The following is an 8,266-nucleotide window of genomic DNA, read 5'->3' on the forward strand; positions in this document are numbered from 1 at the left end:
CGTTGGCATTTCTATAACGACGGAATCCGGTCGTTACAATAGATACCAATTTACCCATCACTCGTCCCCGAGTGACAAAACTTAGGAAAAGTAGGCTAAGGAAAGAATGAAGTAGTACCTGATTCGACGAACAATTGGGGATACTTGTCTCCCATGTCCCTCTCGATTTCCCAAGTAGCTTCCTCAACTGGACGATGCTTCCATTGAACTTTCACGGACTTAGTCTCCTTGGTCCTCAACTTACGCACATCACGATCAAGAATAGCAATCGGTTCCTTCTCATATTGGAGGTCTTTGTCTAGCACAATTGAGTCTCACTTAATGATATAATCTCCATCACCATGATATCTCTTCAGCATAGACACATGAAATACCGGATGAACACCGGATAGATTAGGGGGTAAAGCCAATCTATACGCCACAGGCCCTACTTATTCAAGAACCTCAAAGGGACCAATATATCGCGGACTTAACTTGCCCTTCCTACAAAATCTCATCACCCCTTTCATGGGCGATACCTTAAGAAGAACGTTATCACCAGTCTGAAATTTTATGTCTCTTACTTTATGATCCGCATATTTCTTATGTGTACTCTGGGCTGCTAGAAGTTTAGCTTGAATACTCCTCACCTTATCTTAAGCATCCTTCACTAAATCAACCCTCAAAGGTTTCACATCTACAGCCTCAAACCAACCTATGGGTGATCTACAACCCCTCCCATATAACGCCTCAAATGGTGCCATATCAATGTTGGAGTGATAACTATTGTTATAAGAGAACTCACACAAAGGTATGGATTTATCCCAATGTCCTCCAAAATCAATCACACATGCTCTCAACATGTCTTCCAATACTTGAATAGTCCTCTCAAATTGTCCATCCTTCTGTGGATGAAAGGTTGTACTAAAAGTGAGTTGTGTGCCCATTTCATCATGCAATTTCCTCCAAAATTTGGAAGTGAATTGGGTACCACGATCTGAGATGATAGAAAGAGGCACCCCATGCAACCTCACTATCTCTTTCACGTACACCTTAGCCAATTGTTCAACGTTATAATATGTTCTACTCGGAATGAAATGGGCTGATTTAGTAATCTATCAACCACTACCCAAATAGAATCAAACTTCCCCAAAGTCTTGGGAAGACCAACCACAAAATCCATAGCTATTATTTCCCACTTCCACTCCGGAATTGACATTCTTTGAAGTAAACTTGCATGCCTTTGATGTTCATATTTCACTTGTTGACAATTTTGACAATTAACCACAAACTCCGCAATGTCTTTCTTCATGCCCGACCACCAATAAATTCGTTTCAGATCTCTATACATCTTAGTCACACCCAGATGAATAGAATATCGCGAACTATGAGATTCTGCCAATAATTTTTGAATCAAATCATCAACTCGAGGAACACAAATTCTCCCCTTAACACTGAGTACACCATCCGCATCAAGAGTGGTCTCTTTTGCCTTACCATTCTCCATCTTCTCCTTGAGTTCGTTCAAATTTTCATCCTCAAACTGTTTGGCATTGATATCCTCAATGAATGTGGACTTAACTTCAATGCTAGCTAACACCCTGCCTCTTTCAAAGATGCCCAACTGCATGAACTTAGACTCTAAGGTTTGAACTTATTTGTCCAAAGGTCGCTTGGTTACACTCAAGTAAGATAGCTACCCATACTTACCGCCTTTTGACTAAAAGCATCTGCCACAACATTAGCCTTACCCGGATGGTACTGAATGATCACATCATAATCATTGAGTAACTCTATCCATCTTCGCTGTCTCAAATTCAGATCCTTTTGAGTGAACACATGTTGAAAACTACGATGATCAGTAAACACTTCACACTTAACACCATAAAGTTAATGCCGCCAGATCTTAAGAGCAAATACTACCACTGCCAACTCCAAATCATAGGTTGGATAATTTCTCTCATGCACCTTCAATTGGCGCGACGCATATGCTATAACATTCTTATCCTGCATTAACACAGCGCCCAATCAAGAATGAGAAGTATCACAATAAACTATAAAATCCTTACCTTCCACCGGTAATGCTAGGATAGGTGCGGTGGTCAAAAAAGTCTTGAGCTTTTGAAAACTCTCCTCACATTTTTCAGTCCATTCAAATAGTATATCTTTTTTGGTCAAATTGGTCAAGTGAGTAGCAATTGAAGCAAAATTCTTAACAAATCAACGATAATAGCTAGCGAGTCCCACAAAACTCCTAACTTCCATCACAGAGCTAGGCCTAACCTAATTCCTAACCGCTTCAATCTTTTGAGGATCTACCATTACACCTTCTTTTGACACTACATGCCCCAAAAATGCAACTGATTTCAACCAAAATTCACACTTTAAAAATTTAGCATAAAACTTTTTCTTCCCAGGAACACCCAAAACACTACGAAGATGGTTGGCATGCTCTTCTTCACTTTTCGAACAAACCAAAATATCATCAATAAAAACTATAACAAACGAATCAAGAAATGGTTTTAACACCCTATTCATCAAACTCATGAAAGTTACAGGCGTATTGGTCAAACCAAAAGACATAACCAAAAACTCATAGTGCCCATAACGAGTTCTAAACGCCGTCTTGGGCACATCCTTAGGCCTAATTTTAAATTGATGGTAACCACATCTTAGATCAATCTTAGAGAAAACTGCTGCAGCTTGCAATTGGTCAAAGAGATCATCTATTCTAGGCAAGGGGTACCTGTTTTGAATAGTGACCCTATTTAATTACCGGTAATCTATACACATTCTCATACTACCATCCTTCTTCTTAACAAACAAAACTAGAGCACCCCATGGGGAAGCACTAGGGCGAATAAATCCCTTATCAAGGAGCTTTTGGATTTGAGCCTTAAGCTCTCTTAATTCTGCCGGAGCCATGCGATATGTAGGGATAGAAATGGGACGAGTACCAGGTTCCAAATCAATGCAAAAATGTATATCTCTATCCGGAGGCATACCGGGCAAGTCATTAGGAAACACTTCACTAAATTCAAACACCACAGGAATAGACCCAATGGATGGAGCCTCAATTTCAACATCCCTAACATGAGCCAAATAAGTCAAACAACCCTGGTCTACTAATTTACTAGCCTGAATAAAGGATATAATCTTAGTTTTCTTAGGCTTGTACACCCCTTCCCACTCTAATTTTTCCCTTCCTGAAATTTCTAGAGTTACAGACTTAGTATTACAATTAAGCACAGCATAATAGCGGGACAATCAAGTCATGCCTAAGATTTTGTCAAAGTCAATCATATCCAAAATCACCAAATCAACCCAAGTCTAAAAACCCATAAACACAATAGGACAAGCACGATAGACATGGGTGACTATGATTAACTCTCCAACAGGGGTAGAAACACGAATAGGGGCGCCAAGAATATCACAAATCATCTCAAAATCAAAGGCAAATCTCACAGATACATATGAATAAGTAGAACCTGGATCAAACAACACATTAGCCATCCGGTCACAAATAAGAATAGTACCTGTGATCACCGCGTTGAATGCCTCTGCCTCATTCTTGCCTGGAAAAGCGTAACATTAAGCCCTATCATCTTGTCGAGCTACTTCACTACCTAGTTACGTGTTAACCCTACCTCTATTACCATTACCATTTCATCTACCTCCATGGCCTCGTTGATTACCTCTTCGTCCACCTTGTGGACGTCCTCTACCATTATTACCATTCCCCGCGGGTACCACTGCTCTAGACTGCTACTGCGCAGAATCTAACACACGTGGGTGGGGACAATCTCTCTTCATATGCCCAGGTTTACCACAGTTGTAGCAAGTACAATCAAAAGATGGTTTGTTGCCCATCGAAGGCACGACACTCTAACAATCCTGAAAATTATGAGATGGGGTTCCCGAATAGTTACATGTAAAGGCGGACATATCAGACTGAATTGGCTTGGCTGCAAGTGTTGGCCTTCCAGACCCCTTAGAGTAAGAGCCTTGAAAGTTATCGGAATTATTTGCCCTTTTTGCCCAAGCCTTAGCTTGATTGTCTCGCCTCACCCCTCCACTTTCTTAACATAGTATGTCACCTCATTAAAACTCTTCCCTGCATAAGTCATATGAACAGATAATACTTGCAACTCAGAATTCAAACCTCTAATAAACAATCAGATCCTCTCCTCCTTAGAAGTAACCAATTGTGTAGCATATATGGATAAGGCATGGAACTTGGCCTCATAAGCAGCCACAGACATACCAACTTGCTCTAAAGCAATAAATTCATCCTTCTTGCGATCCCTCAAAGTTCTGGCACATACTTTTCTAGAAATAGAGCATGAAATTGGGTCCAAGTAAATGGAGGTAAAGTAGAAGATCTGCACTCCATATAAGCTCTCCACCACTGCTTGGCCTCACCTTGAAGTTGGAAAGATACGAACTCAACCCCATGTTGGTGAACAATGCCCAATTTATGCAGCCTCTCATAACAGTCTAAGATAAACTCATAATCATCTTCAGTCTCAGAACCAAGAAATACTGGAGGCTTAAGCTTCAGAAACTTAGTCAATATATCATGCTAATTCCCAATCATAACAGAACCCAACAGAGGACGGAAGAAAGCATCATTACCTCCCATTCCACCCGTTTTGGGTGCAGTGCTAGCAACAAGGGGATTAGCGGGAGCCTGAGTTGCTTGGGCAGATGAAAGCACTCCATGACCAGCCAACCCTTTTAAGAATACCATAATTTGCTGAGCTAACACCGGATCGATGGGTGGAACAACTGCATGCTTTGTTGGCACCTCTTCCTCTTGTCCATTTTCCTCAACATATTCAACATCCACATTCTCATCTATCTCCTCATTATGCGCACGAAGGTTCTCATTCACATGCACATTCTCAACATGTACCTTATTTACAGCAGGAGCTACTCTCCCACGGCCTCTACCCCTATCTCTTCCTCTACCTTTGCCTCGACCGTGACCTCTCGCTGCAGATTCATTAGTTGGAGTGTTGACAGGAGCTACGGGCCTAACACCGTTATACCTAGTATTAACCATCTGCGAACAGAAGAGTGAAGGAGGTTAGATACCAATTTGAATCGTCATATACCAATTGGAATCAAGTCATAGCACGAAAGGAGACAAGAGAAAAATAGAGATTTCCTAAAGTCCTATAGCCTCTCGAGGAAGAGTAAAGGTGTCCCCGTATCGTTCCGCGAGACTCTATTAGACTCATTTCAGTACATCGAGATCAACGAAATGAGTCTAGGTCATATAGCCTCGAGAACCAATTTTGTATCGTTCCGCGAGACTCTATTAGACTCATTTCGATACATCGAGATCAACGTCCCCGTCGTGATTGGCATCCACACTAACACTCTGGTGGGAGAAACACTACTACAACCCAAACTAAGCAACCAAAATTAAACTAAGACAATTAAGTTACGGAAGCAAGTTAATTAACTAAACAAATGTGGAATAAACAACCTAGAACCTGAAAGCTAATGTACCAAAACATCTAAACAAAAGATCCAAGTCTAAACAAGAAGGGATACATCCCCAACTAATGAACTAATCAACTAACTAGAACAACTATCTATGTTCGGAAATGATGGACATAGACGAAAGAGAATTTCATGGCAGCCCAAAAGAATTGGCTCACCCTTGAATTCGATGCGACGATCTCTAATCTTCTAAGCGAGGTCTGTCAATAGTCGCGTAAAGATACCATGTACTCAACAAAAATAAGAGCAAGTGCAGAATCAGTACACAACCACAGTGTACTCGTAGGATCACACGGCTATCCCACTAGTGCAACATAAACAAGTCAAACAATATTATAATCACATGCATACATATCAACATATACAATATCATCAACATTTAAGAACAACGAACAACTTCATTGCATACTGGAACAAAGGGCGGAGTAAATCCCTTCGGCGAATCGCCAAGTGTGCTTGGCGATGCTCAGGCTTCAGACAATATTATAATCACATGCATACATATCAACATATACAATATCATCAACATTTAAGAACAACGAACAACTTCATTGCATACTGGAACAAAGGGCGGAGTAAATCCCTTCGGCGAATCGCCAAGTGTGCTTGGCGATGCTCAGGCTTCAGCTTATTCGTTCTTTTCAACCTTTTTGTTCCTTTTTGCGCCTAAGTGTCCATGCTTTCACTAAAACTTCAAATACCTGAAACTTAAGAGTTTCCATCAGATATTTAGACAAAATAAGCATTCGAGGACACTTTCTTATCAAAATAAAGCCTTAAATGAGTCCAATTTGTGAACTCATCAAACTCCGCTTATCAATCAATCATCAAAACACAAGCTAACAGATGAAGCAAAGATTAAAAAATGGTTCATATCATCCATGATAGTCTTCTTAAAAGTATATTATTAGTCGATAAAGCAAAGACTATCGTCAACATAATAATGATAGGATACCATTGTACATAGCTCTTCATCTTATAAGTGAATTTACTATGTGTTTTTAAGATGAAAATGAGGCAAATGACAGATATTTAAAGTCTGTTTTTAGGACTAAAAAGGAGTGTGAAGAGAAGACAGGTGGAATTTTGGTAATCACATCAATTTGGCAACTCTAATAGATTTTGACATTTGTTTAACACAAGTATACTCTTTCTTCTTTACTTGAAAGATTTCACTATTTCCCTTTTTTTCTTACTTTATTTGATACTTTACAGTAGATGTTAACTATATTAGAATCGTCTAAGCACACAAAAATGTTCATCAACATCTATGTTGTTCCAACTCTTCAAAAATGTTATCTGGTTGCATGTCTGTTCATCAACATATATGTTTGCACTGAAAATTTGTATTGTTTACATTTTCTGTTTACATTTTTTTTACTTAATAAGATCATAGAAAGTGTTCATAGAAAGATGATGCATGTATTTACAGCAAATGTTGTGATTATTACAACAACTGCTATAATATAATTTTGAAAAGCAACAGTTGTTACATTTATTATCGTTTACCTTATTTCTTTATGTGGTTTTGAATTAACTTTCAAAATTATCTAAATGGATAATGAATGCATTTTTGTATTATTACATTGATTTTATTATTTTTAAATCATGACTTCAAGGAAAAAAAGAACAACTCCTGCTAAAAAGTATAAAAGGAGAATCAATACACAAAGACAAAGAGAAGAAGAAGTAGAAAACACAAGTTTGAAAAAAATTTAGAAGAAGAAGAATGAGAATATGAAATAGATGATTCTTCTACAAATGTAGAGAGAGATGATAGACCAGTTGAGGAGGAACAAAATGATATACTCATTTCAAAAAAGGAGAATTGGTGTCCGGAGACAATGCATAGTAAAGGTAAAATTATATTTTAATCATCTTTCGAACATTTTTCTTGTGTTATATATTTCATTTTTACACGTGATTTTTTTTTTGAAAAATATTACAGATGAAGTGGGTTGATTCGATTTCAAAAGGAGTTGAAAGCGTGATGAAAAAGGGGCTTTTTGTGAATATGCATTTTGTTGTTATTTTGCTACATTTTTAATGCACTTTTATTGTACTTTTGTGAATATGGTATTTTGAAATTGATGAATTGATATTTTTGTTTTCTTTTAGTTGACTTTGATATTCATGGGTTTTGAATAGTAGTTGAATTGATTGTGTTGTTGAGATTATTGAAAAAGAATAGTGATTTTGTTAGTGAACTAGTTGAACGAGAGGATTTGACCAATTTTTTGCTTTCTTTTAAAGTAATTGCTGAAATTTAGTACAACCAATATGAAAATTACTGAATTTTTCAGAGTAATTACTGAAAGTTATTGTACTTTTTATAGCAGTTATTGAAATTTTCTATAGCAAGTAAGAAAGTTGTTGTACTTTAAGGTAAATTAACTGCGCTTCGTGCGGTGGTGAACTACCTCATTAAGTTTTATGTATGATCATTAGGTCATATATTGCTTCCCTTTTGTATTTTGTGTACCGATGAAACTTTATGTATGATCATTAGGTTATATCGCTTTCCTTTTGTATTTAGTGCCCGTTTGGATTGGCTTATTTTAGGTGTTTTTAAGTCAAAATAGCATTTAAGCAGTTTTGAAGTGTTTGGGTAGAGTTAAAAAGTGCTTATAAAAACTTATTTTAAAGCCAAAATAAGTCATAAGCCAAAAGTCATAAGCTAGGATAAGTCATAAGCCAAAAGTCAATCCAAACAGGTCCTTAGTATATCAATGAAACTTTGTTGTCATATGTTTATCCAATAAATTACAGCAGTGTT

The sequence above is a fragment of the Solanum verrucosum genome, unplaced genomic scaffold (genome assembly GCF_900185275.1).
Source record: "Solanum verrucosum unplaced genomic scaffold, falcon-dt-bn FXZP01000231.1, whole genome shotgun sequence".
Taxonomy (NCBI): Eukaryota; Viridiplantae; Streptophyta; class Magnoliopsida; order Solanales; family Solanaceae; genus Solanum; species Solanum verrucosum.